The following is a 22,287-nucleotide window of genomic DNA, read 5'->3' on the forward strand; positions in this document are numbered from 1 at the left end:
GGCCAGAGGTCCCTGCAATCGGTAGGCCATCTCCTCCTTGAATGGTGGATACCTTTATGTCTGGGTGCCTTTTAAATATGGCGCCTAGATATGATGGCAGGGCACACACCATCCAGCCCGCTCCACCACGCAAAATGTTGGGAAACTCCCCGACTCTGACTACATCATTTATTAGGTCAGCATCGCGTGACATGGCTAAAATTCACACCAGCTTCCATGGCAGCAAACTCCCCGTTCCCATTCCCCACAAAAATTTCCACCCACGATTATACCAGCCTAAGTGATTCTTGGATTTTGTTTTTATCAGTAAATGATTAATATAATTTCTCAACTCTTCTTCATTGGTATTCGTACATTTACATTTCAGCACCTCTAGTACCAACAGCCTCTATTATTTGATTTTTTAATAAAACCAAACTATAGGACAGAAATATAATTGAAGTCTGCACCGACCCTCCAAAAAGGACATCCTCTCTAGGCCCATGCCCCCACCCTATCCCCATAACCCCACCTGACCTTTTTGACACAAGGGGCAATTTTAACATGGCCAATCCACTTAAGCTGCATATCTCTGGGACTGTGAGAGGAAACCAGAGCACCCATAGAAAACCCATGCAGACACGGGGAGAACGTGCAAATCCATGAGCATTGAAGTAATTATACTTATGAGATGCCAACCCAGTTTTATTAATGTAATATAATTCAGTTATTAACACTAAGGGTACAATTCGAGCTCTGATTGACAGCCACAGTGTCAATTTGTGACTGACAGCACTTTCTTTATATTGCCTCTTGGTGACTAGAACTTAGTCCAAGGCAGAGTATGTGTGGCATCTGCTTAAGTGGACACCTCTTATCCAGACCATTACATTTAAATGTATCTGAGTGTGGTGGGGCGGCCACACACTTAAGCACTATTAAATGTTCCATCTTGCAGATGAGACATTAAACTGAAGCCCTGTCTGCCCTCTCAGGTTGACAGGAATCATCCTCTGGCATCATTTTGACGAAGAGCAGGGGAGTTATCCCTGGTGTCTCCACTAATAGTTATCTTTCATTCAACATCACAAGACCAAATTCTCTGCTCGTTATTACATTGCTGTTTGGGGGAGCTTGCTGTGCACAAAGTGGCTGCCAGGTTGCCTACATTACAATCATTGGCTGTAAAATGCTTTGACATGTCCTGTGATTGCGAAAGGCACTTTATATCAATAGACTGAGCACCTTTGTATTTGGTTTGTCAAATTTATTGGTTTAATGCTGGTACGAGAAATTCCATCAACCATTGGATTGATTTGAACCTTCAGCCGGCAACCATGCCAGTCAGTTAGGCAGCACAAAGCCAAGAACTCTATTTTAACCTCTTGGCTGGTGTTCCACTTTCCGTCTAACCTGCGTGCAATGTTGCTATTGATCTCACAGAAATTAAACAGCTATGGTCATTCACTGGCATGCAGATAGATGTGGAAAAGGGGATATAACGGAAGGGAGTGGGGAGGGGAGCTTGGGGCTGGGAAGGTCCAAGTGCTGCATCCACAGCCCAGAGGAGCATTCCTGCTGTACCAGATTCATCTGGCCCAGACACATCCCTCCCATGAATCTTCACTTTGATATTCAGCTTGTTGGGGTAGCGTCCACTTAATCAATTTCATAACAAATTGAAATAACTTATGTGACAATGTCCCCTCCCCCTTACTCACCTCCCACTAGTTCAATGCAGCTGCTAGTATTTGTTCACTCCAGTTTTTCAAAGCCACTGAACATTGATCACTTTTTACAACGTGTTTCAAATCCAGTGGTACTGAGCCCTGAATTTCAAATTCTATACAGACAATTGGTCCTCAAGTCTTTATCTAAGAGAAAGGTACTCTAAAGAGAAAAGAAGAATTTCATATTTCTTTGTGGGCATAAACAGAAAGTAAAAAATCAAAATGCTTGATTTGTAAGCAACAAATAGCTAAAGTGAAAGCAAACTATGATGAAAAATACATCAATTGAAGATTAATCTGATCACCTATTTACTTCTACATATATTCCTTACTTTTTAAAAATTCATTTTTACAAGATGTGGGCGAGACCAGCATTTGTTGCCCATTGCTAATTGCCCTTGAGAAGGTGCTGGTAATCTACCTTCTTGAACCGCTGCAGTCCGTGTGGTGTAAGTCCACTGACAGTGCTATTAGGGAGTGAGTTCACGGATTTCGACCCAGTGGCAGTTAAACAACAGCGATATATTTCCAAGTCAGGATGGTGAGTGACTTGGAGGGGAACTTCCTGGTGGTAGTGAACCCATGTCTCTGCTGCTCTTGTCCTTCTAGCTAGCAATGGTCGTGGGTTTGGAAGATGCTGTTTACTGAGCCTTGGTGCTGGGCATCCAGTAGATGGTACACACTGCTGTCCCTGTCCGTCTCTGGTGGGGGGGGGGGGGGGGGGGTGTGAATGTTTGTGGAAGGGATGCAAAACAAGCAGGCTGCTTTGTCCTGGATGGCGTTGAACTTTTTAAAAATAAATTCATTTTGTTTCCAATTAAGGGGCAATTTAGCATGGCCAATCCACCTACCCTGCACATCCTTAGGTTGTGGGGGTGAGACCCACGCAGACACAGGGAGAATGTGCAAATTCCACATGGACAGTGACCCGGTGCCGGGATCAAGCCCAGGTCCTCGGCGCTGTGGGGCAGCAGTGCTAACCACTGCGCCACTGTGCCTCCTTGCTTTTGAGCTTCTTAAGTGTTGTTGGAACTGCACTCATCCAGACAAGTAGGGAGTATTCCATCATACTAACTTGTGCCTTCCAGATGGTGGACAGGCTTTGGGGAGTCAGGAGGTGAATTACTCACTGAATGAGTCCTCACCTCTGACCTGTTCTTGTAGCCACAGTATTTCTGTAGCTAGGTCAGTTCAGTTTCTGGTCAATGGTAACCATCCTAAAGATGGTACAGTGATTGTACCATCACTGAATTGTGGGAGGATTCAGTGATGGTACAAAGAACAATACAGCACAGGAACAGGCCCTTCAGCCCTCCAAGCTTATACCAGTCATGATACCAACCTTTGTCAAAACCCTCAGCACTTCCTTGTGCCATATCCCTCTATACCCATCCTATCCAAGTGTTTGTCAAGATGCCTTTGAACGCCATTAATGTATTGGCTTCCATAACCTCCCCTGGCAATGCCCTCTGTGTAAAAAACCTGCCTCGCACATCACCTCTAAACTTTTCCCCATGGGCCTTAAACCTATGCCACCTGGTGACTGACCTCTCCACCCTGGGAAAGAGTGCCTGCCCATCCACTCTATCCATGCCCCTTTAATCTTGTAGACCTCTATCAGGACACCCCTCAACCTCCATCTTTCTAATGCCACTGGATGTCAAGGGGTGTTGATTTGATTCTCTGTTTTGGAGATGGTCTTGTTTGGCACTTGTGTAGTGCAAAGGTTACTTTCCACTTGTCAGTCCAAGCCTAAATAATGTCCAGGCCTTGCAGCATTTGCAGGTGGACCACTTCAGTGTTTGAGGAGTCACAAATGGTGCTGAATATTGTTCAATCATCAGCAATTATCCCCACACCTGACCTTATGTTGGAAGGAAAGCCATTGATGAAGCAACTGAAGATGGTTGGGCCGAGGACATTACCCTGAGGAACTCCTGCAGTGATGTCCCAGGACTGAGATGACTGACCTCCATCAATCACAACCATCTTCCTTTGTACTCGGTAGAGAGTTTCCCCCCTGAAAACCATTGCTCCAGTTTTTATAGGGTTCCTTGATCCCATACTCGATCAAATGCTGCCTTGATGTCAAGGGCAGTCACTCACACTTCACCTCTGGAGTTCATCTCTTTTGTCCTTGTTTGAACAAAGGCTGTAATGAGGTCAGGAGCTGAGTGACGCTGGCAGAACCCAAACTGAGCGTCAGTGAGCAGGTTAGTGCTGCTTGGTAGCATTGTTGATGACCCCTTCTACCACTTTACTGATGATTGAGAGTAGACTAAGAGGGTGGTAGTTGGCAAGATTGGATTTGTGCTGCATTCTGTGTACGGAACATACCTGGGCAATTTTCCACATGAAATGAAAATCACGTATTGTCACGAGTAGGCTTCAAATGAAATTACTGTGAAAAGTCCCTAGTCGCCACATTCCGGCGCCAGTTCGGGTAGATGCATGTTTGTAGTTTAATGAACACATAAAAGTTCTTGCATGATGCACCAGTCTGCTTTGTTTTGGTGTCTATTGGAGAGAATAAGATGATACAATGGACAATCAATACTTTTCCAGCTTTGTCATCCAGACTCGAAGCGTTAGTTCCCTTTTCTCTCCACAGATGCTGTCAGACCTACAGAGATTGTCCAGTATTTTCTGTATTTGTTACTTTTTCTAGTATATTTCCCAAAGTTATATAGGTTCCTTGCCTGCCTATTGACATTGTTATCATGCTGACGTCATGCATAATGTCGGGCCTCAGTTCATAGGATGCACAGGCCCACTAATGGAAGCTGAGTTTTGTGTCAATAGATTATTGCAAAGGATGGCAAAGGTGATGCCATTTAAAAATTAAAAAGCAAACCATCATTTCTAATTTTTTGCTGGCTGACGTGGATGGGAATCAATCTCCAGTAACTAGCCCAGATTTTTTTTGTTCACAAATGATTAGATTATTGGCAATGAAAGGGGAAGCGGAAATGTAAATCATAATTACACTCCCACTTCTCCCTTTCTATGGGAGAAAATATTGCCTTTGAGGTCAAAGAGGATAAATGATAATGATGACAATAAAAGATGTGTAGGAAGGATTTATAGTTATGGGCCAATGCAGTGACTGGCTTTTTGATGGTAACTCCGATAAATCAGAGATAAGTAAGAATAATAATACAGCTATCCTTAATTTAGTATTCCTAAAGCATTCCTTAAAAACAGCTGCTAAACAAAACTGTGTGAAACAAGAATCACTTGTTGAATCAAGCATGTAATAAGGGGGCATTACGTTCCTGACATGTAATATTTACATTAAAAACCAATTGGCTGCCTTGACCTGACTGGCCTAAAAATATTCTTCTCACATACTACTCTTCCCACTTTCAGTGCTCCTCTTCCTTCTTACTTCCCGCTTCCTGCCTACCGGGCAACACTTCCTACTTGCCCCTCCCTCTTCCACCCCGTTTGCAGCTCGCCTCACCCAACCCTCTTGCTCCCTCCCGCTTCCCTCTCCTGACCCCACACACTGCTTTCCCTTCAGAATCCTTTTCCCGGGCCCTTACTATGAATGAGACAGCAAATTGGACAGCAAGGTCAGGGGGTCAAGAGAAGGAAGTGTTTAAAAACAGACTTGAGCATGTGCAGCTACATTAGTTGTCCACTTAAGGGCCTGAATTATTGGCTCGTCAGAAAGGCCAACCACGAACCTTCCCATCACAGACTTAATCAGGATAGAGGTAGGAAGGTGGCAGGATGCCCACACATCACCTTCCTGTCTGATTAAATGCTCCCTGTCATGGGAGAGGGAATTGCACGTTGCTCCACCTGTTAAGAGTTGATTGTAAGGAATAATGTTTCTCCCTTTTCTTTGCTGGCCCACACTGTGGGAAGTTTAATCTACATTTGGATGTCGAATGAATAAACCAGCAGGCTAGACTCCCTAAATTTTTCGTAACTCCTGGTGAATCTTTGATTAACACAACCACAGCAATGTTTAGTATTCATCAATCATTTATGGAGTGAAGTTGATGAGTTCCTCCCCAGCAGGTTTGTATGCCGGTGGGGAGGATTGTGTGCGTGGAGGTGGAAACCCAAGGTGGAAGGCCCGAAAAGTGACCTTTGGGTGGGAAAAGGGGGCAGGTGGCGCCTGCATCAACAGCCTCTTTTCAACATCAGGCACCCCCCCCCCCCCCCCCCCCCCCCATCCAAACAAAAAAGTGTGGTCTCTGTTGGTGCATACTCCAACTGGCCTCAGCAATGGAAGTCCATCCATCCCTATGTCAACCCCCAGGGCCGCACCTCCCTTCCCGCCGTGATACCCCCACATTTAACTCATCTGGACTCATTGGAGTCAGATTCTGAGGACAGTATGCAGTCCCAGTTCTATCCCCTGCAGCTTCTGGTCCAGGTGGAACTCGTCTGATTGGCCAACAGCTCTCTGAGGGGAGATTTTCTTCCAAGTCAGAATCCCCCAGTTGGAATGTCATTTTGAGTGTGCGGCCCAATAGTGAGGCACAGTGGCTGTCACTCTCCTGCCCCCTCGCAATGCAAATCCTCCCTCTCTACAGAAAAATAGAGGCACCTCCCCACCCACACCACGGAATTGTCAGGTGATGGCCGCCCCAACACAGCAGGCACACATGAGAGTGACCTGACCCCCCCCCCACCTCACAACCCCACCAGAGCTCACACACCAGAGACCCTCCCGTAGCAGAGACCTCCCATAACAAAGATCCCCGTAACAGAAATGCTCCCATCAGTCAAACTAACCGCAATATTGTGGTGAGGCAGTGGCATAGTGGCATTGCTACTGAACTAGTAATCCACAGACCTAGGACAATACTCACCTTGTGGGTTCAAATCCCACCAGGGCAGATGGTAGAATTTGAATTCAATAAAAACCTGGAATCAAAAGTCTCATGAAACCATTGTCGATTTTCGTAAAAACCCATCTGGTTCACTAATGTCCTTCAGGGAAGGAAATCTGTCATCCTTACGTGGTCTGGCCTACATGTGACTCCAGACCCACAGCAATGTGGTTGACTTTAGATGCCCTCAGGGATGGGCAATAAAATCCGGCCAAGCCAACGACACCCACATCCCATGAACGAATAAAACAAAACTTATTTTCAGCAGAAAACACTTAACTGCTTTTGAAGTGGTCATTAGCTGACAATCATAGCGAGGTGTTTGTAAACATTGTGGTTGGTTTCACAACAAGCTACTATTTTCTTTGAAAAACATTTTATTAAGGTGTTTTAGGGCAGCACGGTAGCATAGTAGTTAGCACAGTTGTTTCACAGCTCCAGGGTCCCAGGTTCGATTCCCGGCTTGGTCACTGTCTGTGTGGAGTCTGCATGTTCTCCCCATGTCTGCGTGGGTTTCCTCCGGGTGCTTACACAGTCCAAAGATGTGTGGGTTAGGTGGATTGGCCATGCTAAATTGTCCTTAGTGTCCAAAAAGGTTAAATGGGGGTTACTGGGTTACGGGGACAGGACAGATACATGGGCTTGAGTAGGGTGCACTTTCTAGGCCCGGTGCAGACTCGATAGGCCGAATGACCTCCTCCTGAGCTGTAAATTCTATGATTCTATGATTTATAATTTTATAATAATAACAATACAAATACAAACATCGTGCAAAGACCACCTCCCTCCCTCACTAGTCCCACCTCTTCTGAACAATAATCTAACTCCCCCCCTCCACACCTCTGCTGACAGTTAGTTTTCTCCAATGAAGTTGACAGATGGCTGCCACCTCCGGACGAACCCTAGCATTGACTCTTTTAGGGCGGACTTCATTTTCTCCAGTCTGAGAAACCCAAGCCATGTCACTAAGCCAGATCCCTGAATTTGGGGGCTTCGCATCCCTCCACGCTAACAATATCCGTCTCCAGGCTACCAAGGAGGCAAAGGCCAAGACGTCAGCCTCTTTCACCCCCTGGACTTCGGATCTTCCAACACTCTGAAAATCGCCACCTCTGCACTTGGCACCACCCTTGTTTTTAACACCGTGGACATGGCATCTGTAAAACCATGCCAGAATCCCCTAAGCTTCGGACATGCCCAAAACAAATGGACATGGCTTGCTGGCCCTCCTGCACACTTGTCCTCTATCCCAAAAAACTTGCTCATCCGGGCCACCGTCATGTGTGCCCGATGAACGACCTTAAACTGAATCAGGCTGAGCCTGGCACATGATGAGGACGTGTTGACTCTGCTCAACGCATCCACCCAAAGACCTGTCTCTCTCTGCTCACCTAGCTCATCTTCCCATTTGCGCTTTAGCTCCTCTGTCTGCATTTCCTCCGACTCCATAAGTTCTTTATAAATATCCAAAACCTTCCCCTCTCGTATCCCCGTTCTGGAAACTACCCTCTCCTGTATCTCCCGTGGCGGTAGGAGCAGGAAGGTCAAAACCTGCCTTCGCACACAGCCAGCTACTTGAGATCCATTCATGCATGAAGGAAAATTAACCTAAATAATCTAGACATCTGGCTGTCTGGAACCTTCAATTACAGCCTAATAAAAGCTATTTCTTTTTGAATCGAAGTCTTGCAGATAAAAAGATCTGAGGGGATTTAAAGCCTTGTGATGTGGTTTTCGCTTTCTGTGCACGGCAGCACAGTGGTTAGCATAATTGCTTCACAGCTCCAGAGTCCTAGGTTCAATTCCCGGCTTGGGTCACTGTCTGTGCAGAATCTGCATGTTCTCCCCGTGTGTGCGTGTGTTTCCTCCGGGTGCTCCGGTTTCCTCCCACAGACCAAAGATGTGCAGGTTAGGTGAATTAGCCATGGTAAATTGCCCTTAATGTCCAAAATTACCCTTTGTGTTGGGTGGAGTTACTGGGTGATGTGGATAGGGTGGAGGTGTGGGCTTGGGTAGGGTGCTCTTTCAAAGAGCTGGTGCAGACTCGATGGGCTGAATGGCCTCCTTCTGCACTGTAAATTCTATGATTCTATGAAGTTACAGTTGTTGCTTTCTAGGCATCTGCCTGAGGCAGCAGCTGTCAGGGACGGGTGAGTGGTAAATCAGTGATTCTTTCACTCTTTCTGCCTGGACTGCTCTTTAACTTCCAGGCAAGGGTGAGTTGTAGAATGGAATAGAATCATAGAATCCCTACAGTGCAGAAGGAGGCCACTCAGCCTATCAAATCTGTACCGACCTTCTGAAAGGGTACTTCACCCAAGCTCACTCAGCCGCATTACCCTATCAAACCTTGATCTGACCTACACATCTTTGGGGTGATTAGGGGGGGTGGGGGTGGGGGTGGGTGGGTGCGAGGCATCTGTTATGGGGAGCACCTGGTGGGGGTGGGGTGAGCAGGATTTGCATTGTGGGGGTGGGGAGGGAGCCCTCCGATGGGCTTTGGAGGAATATATCTTAAATATCTACTCCCTTGGACAACCACAAGGCCCACTGCACCAGGGCCACGCTGGCAATATCCTGTACCAACCAATGCCTGTGTGAATCCCGGCCCAGCGGGCCTGAGAATCATGGAAACGTGACGATTTGGTGTCCAGACTGTTAAAAGGATGCAAAAGGGTTATTTGGGCCCATTTGCATCCTCCGACTGCAGCGTGACGTGAACTTCGCTGCTGCTGCCAGTGGGAGGCCAGAACATAAGAAACGGATCAGGCGCCTTTCCTGTTTTTTCCCCCAACACTGGATTCTCCGCCGCATCAGGAACTCCTGCTACTGGCGGCAGGCGGCGGAGAAGCCAGCCCATTATTTTAATGGAAAGAGATTGCAATAAACACAAAAAGCTAGAATACAGGTACAGGAAGTGATTTAGGAAGGCAAATGGAATTTTGCCCCTTTTTGCAAGATGAATGGAGTATGAAAGTCGGAAGTGTTGCTACAACTAGGCAGGGCCTTAGTCAGGCCACATTGGAGTCCTGTCTATAGGTTGGTTTCCTTAGTAATTTACAAATGATATATCTGCATTGAAAACAGTCCAGTGAAGGTCTGCTGGCAGATCCCTGGGATGAAGGGGTTTTATTATGAGGAGAGGGTGAGCAGGTTAGACCCATACTCATTGGGGTTTAGAAGAATGGGAAATGATCTTATTGAAACATAAGATTCTAAGAGGACTTGACAGCATGTTTTATCTTGTGGCAGTCTCCAGAACTAAAGGACAGAGTTTAAAAATAAGGGCAATCTCCGTTTAAGACAGAGGCAAGAAAGAATCTTTTCTTCTCTCAGACGGTCTTTGGAATTGTCTTTCCCAGAGAACAGTGGAGGCTGTTTCATTGAATCGATTCAGAAATGAATAAATTTTTGATCAACAAGGGAGTTCAGGGCTTATGGTGTGGCAGGTGGGAAAGTAGAGGTCACAATCACATTATCCATGATCTTATTAAATGGTGGAGCAGGCTCAAGGATCTGAATGGTCTACCCCTGCTCCGACTTCTTCTGATCTATTATTTTATTTTTTAAAAAATGTATTTTATTCCAAACTTATTCAAACAGTTACAAAACTTACACAATCTGGGGAACATATTCCCCACAGCACAATTTTAAAATTTGTACAGATCTTTCCCCATTTTCAATTCCTGCCCACAATGAACAACTCCTCAAACATGGTCACAAACATCTTCCACCTTGCATCGAAGCTCTCCGCTGAACCCCTCAGTTCGTATTAAATCTTTTCCAGAAGGAAAAAGTCATATAAATCACCCAGCCAGCCCGTCACCCCCGGCGGCGTTGCCGACCACCATTCTAACAAGATTCTTGACCAGGCAACCAGAGAGGTGAAGGAAACAACATTGCCCTTCCTCCCTCCATCAGCTCTGGCTTCTCTGATATCTCGAATATCGCCACCAAAGGGTCCGGCCCAATCTCCTCCCCCACGATCCTCGATAGTGTCGCAAATACTCCCGGCCAGTATCTCCAACTTCTCACAGAACATATCCGTGTGTTTGCTTGTCCCCACCCATGCTTCTCGCACTCGTCTGCCACTCCCTGGAAGAAACCACTCATTCTCGCCCGATTCACATGCACCCTGTGTACCACCTTGAATTGTATCAGGCTCACCCTTGCACAAGAAGAGGTCGCATTTACCCTACGTAGTGCCTCGCTCCACACTCCCCAATTTATCTCCTCTCTCAGCTCTGCCTCCCACCTCCTTAATCTTCACCACCTGCTCGCCTCCCTGCTCTCCGAACCACCCGTATATATCTCCAATCCTGGTCTCCCGTGCCACATCTGGAAGCAGCGGTCACTCCAGCAGGGCATACCTCGGTAGCTTGAGGAACTCTTTCCAAACCTTCCGCGCAATGTCCCTTACCTGTAAGTATCTAAACTCACTTACACTGAGAGCTCTACCCTCTCCTTCAGTTCCTCTGTACTGGCCAACCTCTCTTCCAGGTACAGATCCTTCAGCCTGACCATCCCCACTTCTCTCCAATTCCTTTACATGCCGCCTGTCCCCCCCCCCCCCCCCCCCCCCCCCCCGGCTCATATCCGTGGTTTTCGCACAATGCCGTTAACACCGACATCCCCTCTATCCTAAAGTGCCTCTTCAACTGGTTCCTCACCTTCACTGTGAATTGCACACTGGTTGTCCTTTGGCACCAGTGGCAACTCCACGGTCACCATAGCCCTTAGACTGGACTCCCTACAAGAACCTTTCTCCATCCCAACCCATTCTGCACCCTCACCTTCCCACCACCATCTCGCGTTCGCCACCCAATAATAATGCAGCAAGTTTGACAATGCCAACCCCCCCTTCTGCCTCTGTAACAGGGTCCTCTTTACCCTTGGTACCTTCTCCGCCCACACAAACTCTGAAATAATTGTATCCAGCTTCCGGAAAAAGGCCTTTGGTACAAAAACCGGAAGCATCTGGAAAATGATTTTGAACCTTGGCAGGACATTCAGCTTCACCACTCCATACCAGAGTCAGATGCAGCGTATCCCACCTCTTAAGATCCTCCCTAACCTTCTCCACCATCTTTGTTAAATTCAATTTATGCTACATTGCCCACTCTCCCATTATCTGGATCCCAAGGTATCTGAACCTGTCTCTGGCTACTTTGAATGGTAGCCCCTAGGTCGGCTCTCTGACCCAACTCCTTTACCGGGAACACATCACTTTTCGCGATATTCAACTTGATCCTAAGAATGCCCCAAACCTCCATAATAGGCCCATAATCCGCCCCACGATCTCCCTTACATACAGTAACAGGTCGTCCGAATATAGCGACACCCGATGCTCCCTACTCCCCCCGTAATCCCTTGCTACTCTGCTGACCCACTGAGGACCTTTGCCAGAGGCTCTATTGCTAGCGCAGTGATAGTGGGCACCCCTTCCTTGTTCCCCTGTGTACCCTGAGGCTTTGTGAGCTCATATCGTTGGTCCGAATACTCGCCACCAGTGCCACATTTAACAGGCGCATCCACGCCACAAACTTCCGCCCAAACCCGAACTTTCCCAGGACCTCGAACAGCTACCACCACTCCAACCGGTTAAATACCTTCTCCGCATCCGGACGCCACTACCTCTGGTCATGAGGGTCATAATCACATTTAACAGCCGCCTTATATTACTGGAGAACTGCCTGCCCTTTACGAAACCTGCCTGGACCTCCGTAACCACCTCCCAGGACACAGCCTTCCATCCTTCCCGCCACCAACTTGGCCAGCACTTTTACATCTGTATTTAACAGCACTATGGACCTGTATGAACCACATTCTAAAGGGTCCTTCCCCTTCTTTGGTATCTGTCCTCCTGTATCTCCTTCCTTTGTTGACAGAACCCTTCCCTGATGAAAGCCATCAACTGTTCCATCTGGGTGGGTTCCAACCTGCGCAGCCCTTCCACCCCACCATCTTTCCAAAGACTGCTGTGCCACAGGTCCCTTCCAACTCCTTGGCATGTATTGCACCTTCTTCTATCAGGTTTGGTAGCCAGAAGACATGCCACACCTTGGGTGGGGGGGGAGGGCTACTTCTCCTCCAACCTTCAGCTACATTTTTCCGTCGAAGTTTCTCCCGTCTTTGGGTAAAAAGAGCTTGAGCCCTGTGTGCGACCACTCACACCATGGCCGCCAATGGAAGTCCCTTTTTATGATCTTTTGAGGCACAAGCCAAATGTGAGGTCTAAGATCAAGGCAGTAGTTATTGGGGTTTCACTGATCTTCAGTAAAATTCAAAAAGAGTCCATGAAGATCCCATGGTACAAAGAGTGATGCGAGGTGGGGTAGAAAGTTCTGAGACAACACAGCAGAACAATTAATTTTAAATGGGAACACAGCACCATAGCAAACCTAATGAGTAGGAATCAGTGTTGCAAGATATGCTACCAGACTTATTGATAATAAATAGGGACTGACAAATCATTAAGATAATGTCAGGGCTGAATTTTCTTGGAAATCGGCAAAGCTTGATAACGGGTGGGAAATGCAGCATTGAAGCCGCCAACAGGCTTTCTCCGCCATATCGACCCACACTTAGAAAAAAAACAGCAAGGGTTGGTCTCATGACGTATTGACTCTGATTTGTCAGCATGTTAGTCCCTCAAGGATGAGGATGCCATTTTAAAGGCTGTGCCAGTGCAAAGGAGCTCACATCGGAGTCCCCTCCCCCGACTCTGCCCTGGAACTTGCCACCTGCCACTGCCTGGGCATGACCCTCTCACCAATGAGCGACACAGTCCCCTGGGAGGTCTGCTCTTCAGGTGCATGCCTTGGGAGACCAGTAAGTATTTTACGCCGTTCTGTTCTCGCGCTGACATGGATGGTTGTTCTGACAGCAGGGGTTGGGGAGGGAGTGTGATGATTCAGGCATAAATGCCTAACAATGATATGCAAATTAATTAAAATGATGTTCCTAACATCAAACATTGGGAACTGCACCCCATCGCTGATGAGGGTGGGTGGGCGGAATCACGATACACATTCACGTTGACGTGAAACACGATTTGGCTGTTCTTGCATTATTTTCCACTCCCATCGCCAGACACACCCGACATGATCGGGAGCAGAAAGTCCTGGCTCTAGTGTCATGAAAGCATGGTGGGAACGAGCCACACCCTAATAAATAAATCCAGCAGAGCCTCAAGTAGATTGCTGTACCTCAATATGTGTATCTGAAATTCTTCACCACCCTTCACTCAAATATGCTGTGAAAGAAAATGCTTTCCTGAACATTTTACACACAGTTAAAGCACTACAGCAACAAAAAGGAGACACAACTTTGATTGCCACTTTGAGGTACAGCTATAATTCAAGGTCCCAATATGATGGATTTTTTAAAGCATTCTTTCTCAACAAATATTAAAACATTTACATAACTGAAAATATTTTAAATTTTTACTCGTGAAAAATTATTTGCAGCCACATTTATATTTTTTTAAAGATATTTGAAAAATAATTTTAATGTGTAAAACATTACTTATTCCGATGTAAAAATAATTCATTTTCACTCACTCAAAAAAATGCATGCTTCCATTTCTGGTTATAGCCATCGTCAGAAAGTAGATCTTTTCCATTATTTTCTAGAGCCAAGCATGTACTCAATGGTTAAATAGAGCATCTGCTGCCACCAATTGGTAGCAAACCTGTACTAATCTTGAAGGTGCAAAATGCTACTGCAAATATATTGAATTCATTTGGTTATCCAGTTTTGACAAAAAAATTCTGACGTACAAATATTTCCTTACATATACAAATTTACATGGAACATCTGCTGTTATATATTTCGGAGCCGATCACTTCTGTGGAGGACATAATAGGTCTGCTTAAGAGAATTGAGGCATTTTTGGGATATAAGTTGAATTTGGGGAAAAGCGAGTATTTTGTGGTGACTCTCGAAGGGTGGGGGTCGGAGAAGTGGGGCGGGGGTTGCCATTTCAGGTGGCAACAACCCATTTCAGGTATTTGGGATGCAGGGGGCCCGGGATTGGGTGCAGCTTTGGAAGATGAAATTTACAAGTCTGGTTAGGAAAGTGAAAGCGTAGCAGTACGGTGGCGCAATGGTTAGCACTGCTGCCTCACGGCGCTGAGGTCTCAGGTTCGATCCTGGCTCTGGGTCACTGTCCGTGTGGAGTTTGCACGTTCTTCCCGTGTTTACGTGGGTTTCACCCCCACAACCCAAAGATGTGCAGGGTAGGTGAATTGGCCACGCTAAATTGCCCCTTAATTGGAGAAATTGAATTGGGTACTCAAAATTTATTTCAATAGGAGAGTGAAAGCGGATTTATTGAGGTAGGACAGCCTTCCCCTGTTGCTGGCAGGACGGGTGCAGGCAGTAAAGATGAACATTTTGCCAAAGTTTTTATTCTATTTCAATGCCTGCCGATCTTTTTACCAAAGTCGTTTTTTAAGGGCGTGGACAGGTTGGTTTTGTTGTTTGTTTGGGCAGGGATGTTGGCCAGGATAAGGATAGCCGTACTTCAGAGGGGTCAGCAGTTGGGGGGAGGGGGGGGGGGGGGTTGGACTTTCCGAACTTCTTGTATCATTACTGGGCAGCACTGTGGGTGTACCTGCACCACGTGGACTGCCGAGGTTCAAGAAGATGGCTCACCACCACCTTCTCAAAGGTAATTAGGGATTTGCAATAAATATTGGCCTTACCAATGATACCCACACCCTATGAAAGAATGAAAAAAAAGTAAGGCTATTCACCCTGCTGGCCACTAAATCATCCGAAGCCACAAAGATCCAACATCACAGGCAGACCAGAGTATAACTTTGTCCAAATCAAATTAAAGGTAGAACACACCTACCACATTGCTTTCATTCCTGGCAGAGGGTGGCTGGTCTCCAGATAAAAGATGCTCAATGGGAAGTTCCCATTCTTCTTATTAAAATCTTCCATTGCACTAATTTTAGTGCACTGTTAACTTATTCAAATGCAAATTTCTGTCTGCCCAATTTGATATGAACCTACCTTAAACGGGTAAATAACTGCATTAAAACATCAGGAATGGGAAGCTATTACAAATGTGTATGCATCTATCCTAAAAATTGCACATAGTGGGAGTTAAAAGCCACTGATTAACTCCACACAGTCATCTCTACCGAGGTTCAGTAAGTATAGAGAGGGCCATTTTACTGCATGTGTTTGAGCAACATCATTATCTCCTTTCAAATAAGTAGTTGTGAGGTCTAAATTCTAAATATCCATGTCTAAATTTGAATATTTGACAATGAACTCAAAATGCACCAATCAAAGTCATTTCAATTTGTAAAACCAATTTACCTAGTCCCATGAAAGAATGAGTGTTGAAGAATGGAACTTTATGTTGCTACAATACTTGTGGCTATTTCAATTTCTAAACTTGATTACCGAAGATATAAAGAATCATATAAACGGACCATTTTGGTGCAACTAGTCCATGTTGATGTTTATTCTTCAAGTGATTACCAGCCCTTATCCCAAACATAGGAATATTGGAGCAGAAAATGACCATTTGGCCTGTTCAGCCTGCTCCGTCATTCAGTTAGATCATGGCTGATCTATCACCTCAATGACACTGTCCCATCCCATTGCCATAATCCCTTGGTGTTATTAGTATCCACAAATCTATCAATCTCTGAGTTGAACATGCTCAATGATTGAGCTTCCACAGCCTTCCCACGTAGAGAATTCCAAAGAATTTCCACCCTCTTGAGTGAAGAAATTCCCCCTGATCTCAGTGTTAAATAGTCTGCCCCTTATTCAGAGACTGTGTACCCTGGTTCTAGACTCAGCAGCCAGGGAAACCATTCCATCTACATCTACCCTGTTCCACCCTGTAAAGATCTTGTAAGTTTCAATGAGATCACCTCTCATTCTTCAAAACTCGAGAGAATACAGGCCCAGTTTCCGGAATCCCTCCTCATAAAACAGTCCCACCATTCCAAGGATTGTGGTAAATCTCTGTTATATTTCCTGTAAGGTAAGTAAACCTTCTTTAGATAAAGGGACCAATGAACAATTGCAGCAAGATATCCTTACTCCTGTACTCATGGCCTCTTGCGGTGAAAGCCAACATACCATTTGCCTTCCTAATTGATTGCAGGATCTTCATGCTATTATGACTCATGGAAAAATACACCTTGGACATCAACACTTTCCAATCTCTCACCATTTAAGAAATATTTTGCCTTTCTGTTTTTCTGACAATCACCCTGGCTCTGTTTGGGAGACTATGTTCTCCCACCGGAGACGAACGAATTACTTCTGATTAGTGCTTGTGCTGGGAGCGCAAATCAGAGGTGATTCACTTTCCTTTGCCATGCAAATGTATGCATGGCAGGATTGCGAGGGATTCCATCGCACATCCTGCTATCGGGCACCATATTGCTGGGCGGCCCGATAGTAAGTCCAGCGTCTAGGCCTCCTCCCCATCCTCAGCAATTCCACACCCCTCAATCCCCCAACCATGGGACTTGCTGGGTAACGCCCCCCAACAGAGAACCCCACAAGAGAGACCCTCACCAGAGACCCTCCATAAGCGACACCCCATAACAAAGACCATCACTAGCGACAATACATAAGAGAGACCCTCACCAAAAATACTCCTATTACAGAGACCCCCACCAGAGACACCAAATAAGAGAGACCTCTGTCTGGAAGCCCCCCTATTACAGAGACTCCTGCTTAGAAGCCTTCCATTACAGAGACCACTGCCTGGAAGCTCCCTATTACAGATACCCATGCCTGGAAGTGAGAGAGCAGTCCTAGATAGAGACAGTGAAAAGATTCGGCACTTTAAAACTTACCTGTGCTTTCTGAAGAGGAAAAGAAGAACTGAGAGCACTTAACTGTCTTTGAAGTGGTCCAAGAGCTGTCAATCATAGCTAGATTTTTCTAAACGTTGTGGTTAGTTTCACAACTGGCTACTTTAAATCCACTCAAGCCTGAAGGGAAATGAGATTAAACAATCCAGCCTACACATGCAAACTGTCAATCACTCACCAATTCTGGACCATGTGAATCCTGGCCCAGAGGACCAGGGATTCACGCGGGCTTGGAGAATCTGTTGCCCAAACCATTAATAGGACGCAATTGGGTCAAATTGACCCACTGGCACGGGGCACAAACCTCGATGCCGCCACCAGTGGGGGACCTCAGTATCAGCGCCAATCCCATTTTTTGTCTGAAGCTGGATTCTCTGCCCCATCGAGAACTCCACTACCGATGAAGGAGAATCCAACCTCCGTCCCATATTCCTGCCATTCCACCTCTTATCTCACCTAGTTTTAAAAGTTGTTTTTAAAGGTTTTGTAAATCTCTGCTTCAATCATTACCTTCACTAGTACATTCCATAACCTCATAACGATCTGTGAACAAAAGGCCTGTCCTAAATAATAATAATATAATAATCACTTATTGTCACATGTAGGCTTCAATGAAGCTAATGTGAAAAGCCCCTCGTCGCCACATTACGGCGTCTGTTCGGGGAGGCTGGTGCTGGAATTGAACCCGCGTTGCTGGCCTTGTTCTGCATTACAAGTCAGCTGTTTAGCCCACTGTGCTAAACCAGCCCTAATCTTCTACATTTAATCTTATATCTATGTCTGCATGGAGCGGCACGGTAGCACAATAATTAGCACTGTTGCTTCACAGCTCTAGGGTCCCAGATCGGTCCCTGGCTTGGGTCACTCTGTGCAGAGTGTGCAGGTTCTCCCGGTGTCTGCTTGGGTTTCCTCTGGGTGCTCTGGTTTCCTCCCACAGCCCAAAGATATGCAGGTTGCGTGGATTGGCCATACTAAATTGCCTTTAGTGTCCAAAATGGTTAGGTGGGGTGACTGGGTTACGGGGATAGGTTGGAGGTGTGGGCTTGGATAGGGTGCTGTTTCCAAGGGCCAGTGCAGACTCGATGGGCCGAATGGCCTCCTTCTGCACTGTAAATGTTATGATTCTATGATTGTTCCATTCTCCTCAATCATAGGAAACAGTCAGTTCTATCCACTCTAGCGCTTATGAGTGTAAAAATCTTTATCAAATCTTCTATCTGCTGAGAAAAATAATTGTAATTTTTTAAGTCCCCCTGTGTGTTTGTAATACTCTTATCTGGAACCATCACAATAACTGTGAACTGTCTGCAGGGTAGAAGGGAGCGAGGTCACAGCAGTGGGATACTAGAGTCTAGTCACATCAAAGTTTAGGAGGTCAGGGTCTAATCCATGTTCCTGAATTATGACGCTTGATGTGTCTCTAATATTACACTTATGGCCTTATCTGCCTTGAGGCAACAAGTTGCAATGAGCATCCTGGCAAACTGGAATTGAAAACCGAGCTGCTGCTAACACTTCAGCTGACATCATGTAAGGGTGAATGTTCAAGCCTCAGACAAGGTGGGGTGACAATTGGTGACCAGAAGGGGACATTTCAGATTGCTGCTCAGCTCTTCACCCATGCAGTTTAGAGGGAACATTGAGCCCAATACCTGCGTAGATTGTGCGTAGGTCACCCCACCATGTGATATAAATTTTAAGCCCAAATAAATTGTGCATTGCATACCAATTTACGCTTCAATATTGTAACTGCAAGCCAATCAATGGTTTGTATCGGTTTAGAATGACCCTCTTTGGGGCAGCATGGTGGTGCAGTGATTAGCATTGCTGCCTCACGGCGCTGAGGACCCGGGTTCGATCCTGGCCCTGGGTCACTGTTCGCGTGGAGTTTGCACATTCTCCCCGTGTTTGTGCGGGTCTCATCCCTACAACCCAAAGATGTGCAAGGTAGGTGGATTGGCCACACTAAATTGCCCCATAGTTGAAAAAAATAATTGGGTACTCTAAATTTAAAAGAAAAGAAACTTATAGGATGGCCTCTTTATTTATGTACTCTATACCCTATTTATAAAACATAAAATCCCATAACCTCAATTACTTTATAAACTTGTCTTTTCATTTTTTAAAGATTTGTGAATGTGAAAGACTAAGGGACAAATTTTTATGAGGGGCGTCGAGTTCCCGACATTGGATAATGTTGTCAAACCCACCATTGCCGTCAGCGGGACTGGCTCAGCTGCTTGACCATGTATGGCCTCCTAATTTGTTGTCTCCTGATGTTGGGAGGTCAATCACAGGGCTGGCACCTCTGAAACTTCAGCAGCATCACCAGGACTGGTGGTCACTGCTGAGGTGTGCAGGAAACCTTGGCCTATAGTTAATAAAAATTCATAGGGCCATATTGCAAACTAAACCCACCCCCAGGTCATTGGGACTGAGGGTGTTGCCTTCCCTGCCCGTGACCACTGCTTTGGTCATTGAGACCTTCCCTTTTTCTGCCACTGGAAGGCAGCTTCTACTTAGCTAAATACCAATGGCAATGTAACATAGCCCCTAATTGAACATTACATATGCAAATCATCCATCTGCTCTTTGAGTCGGGCAGCCCCTCCACATCTCCTTCCGTCTTTGGTAAAATGCTGGACTGATTTGGGTCATTTTGACTTTATGGGATAGTGTAAAGTGAATGATAGTGAATTGGCAGCCTGTTTTACATCTTATCATTTTTATTTCCATTGAAAACATTTCAGTTTACACTATCAAAATCAAACTTGCACACAGCTTCTGAACTTTCTTCCCAAATCAGTATTAATTTTGTATGTAAAAATATTTAGTTCATCAATTAATTGTGGGAAGTGCTGATAGTCAGTACATTCTGGTTATTTGAAGTAAAGGTCTATCAGAAATGTTAATTGAGGTAAACTGCAGTGAAATACAATTTTTGTTGCTATTTTATGTTCCAATATTAATTATTTCTTGGTTGAGTTGAATACCACCTGGAGTAAACTGAAGGATTGAAATTCATTGGGTAGCCAACCTATCAACACTCACACCTCATATAGTATAAATTGTTGTTTCCTTTACATTTGGCATTCTTGCGATTTATCCTGATGGATGCAAGGCAAAAAAGTCTGATTTTTTTCACCAATACAAAAGGACTATGGGTATAAAAGGCCGAATTGGGCCAGATCTTCGACCTTTCCTCTTTGTATTCCTCAACTGAATTTAGGGTTATGACTTGGAGCGTTGCTAGGAATTGTACCCAATGCAGCACTTGATGGTTACAGATTGAAATGACACTATAGCGTAAATAGTGCATAGTATTATATCTGTGATAATGAATCAGCAGCCTGTTTACATTGCTTTTGATTTTAATTACCGTCAAATGAATTAAATGCAGAAGCTGTATAAACTGCCAATTTGCTATCACCAAATTTATATGATCACACAAAGTCAGAAATTACCCTCCATGATTTATTTGTATTAATCAAAATTTGTGAAAACATGACCATCTCAAAAATTGTATTCTGATGGATAGACCCACATTCTAAACCTATACTGCAAGACATGGTTGCCCTGTATCACCTATTGTCCTCTGGCTTACATACTTTTAAAAAATCCAGTGGATTCATATCGCAGCAGCAAATTTACATCTCATAATTGATTAAGCGCATCAGAAACCAAACCTGTTCAATATCACAATATCTTGTCTTATTTAGCATGAATAGGCACTTGGAAGTGCAGTTGAAGGAAACAGATATCTGACATTTTGGGACGTAACTCATAACTATGCTTCCATGATGCGGAATGTAAGGAAGAAAATAAAGCATGCAGAATGAAACGAGAGAATTAAGTGGAATCAGAGGAGATAAAAATCAGTCCATAAGGGTTTAGGGAGCAAATTAGTTAGCCCATGTTTGAGCAACTAATTAATGGAAGCACTATCCTGATAGGTCATCAATAAATTGCCACATTCTGCATGTTTTCTAATCATGCTGTGAAATTCATTTTGATGTACATTTCTGGTGTGAGAAATGTGTATATTTCAAATTACTATATGACCATAATTCAATATGGTCAAAGGCAGTTGTGTTACTGTAAATGTGTACATTGATAACTACTTAAAAATTAAATTTGGTGTCAGATTTATTTTATTAATGCAGTGTTTCCCTCTCTCTATTTCTTCTCTTTTACATTCTTTCATGAAGGTAATGGCAGTGTTTGGGCATGGGAAGGGGATTTATGATTCAATTGAAAGCAAAACATATTATTCCCACTGACCATTTTGGTGTGTCCTGCTTTCATGCCAGTTCACAGGGCTTCCAAACTTAGTAGAATGCAACATAAGAACTAGGAGCAGGAGTAGGCCATCTGGCCCCTCGAGCCTGCTCCGCCATTCAATTAGATCATGGCTGATCTTTTGTGGACTCAGCTCCACAAAATTCTATCAATACAGCAGGGACAGGAGAGAAGGAGCTTTGAATGCAAAGAAGAATAATTGTCTTTCTTTTGTAAAATGTTCTGCCATTTTACAATAAAAAGAGTATGCTTAAAATTGGACATTTTTAAAGGTGTTTAAGTTGGATTTAATCAAATTAGCCACCAATGTCTGGCAGGCCAAGAATAAAATAACACAAATTGTGCTTCATATAAGTCAAATGAGTCATCCTCTCGTATTGTTGACTACCTTTAGTGAATCAGCCTTTCAGCCTCAGGAGAATATAACTCACACTGTCCATAGCAGATAAGAACAGATCAGTAACAGTGACAGGATATCTTGTGTTTGGATGCAAACACAAATGACTCTTTCAGCTGGTGTCAGCTGTTGCTGTATTGTTTGATAATGTCACAGTTACGGAGCAATTTAGC

The 22,287-nt window shown here is 44.9% G+C and overlaps 1 protein-coding gene across 5 annotated transcripts in view; it reads right to left on the reverse strand.

The window, feature by feature from the left end:
- The window catches only part of synpo2b (synaptopodin 2b), a 221,485-nt gene that overhangs the window by 9,820 nt on the left and 189,378 nt on the right, over positions 1-22,287 (reverse strand). The gene's annotated exons all lie outside the window — the stretch shown is intronic.

This window comes from Scyliorhinus canicula, chromosome 3 (assembly GCF_902713615.1).
Source record: "Scyliorhinus canicula chromosome 3, sScyCan1.1, whole genome shotgun sequence".
Lineage (NCBI taxonomy): Eukaryota > Metazoa > Chordata > Chondrichthyes > Carcharhiniformes > Scyliorhinidae > Scyliorhinus > Scyliorhinus canicula.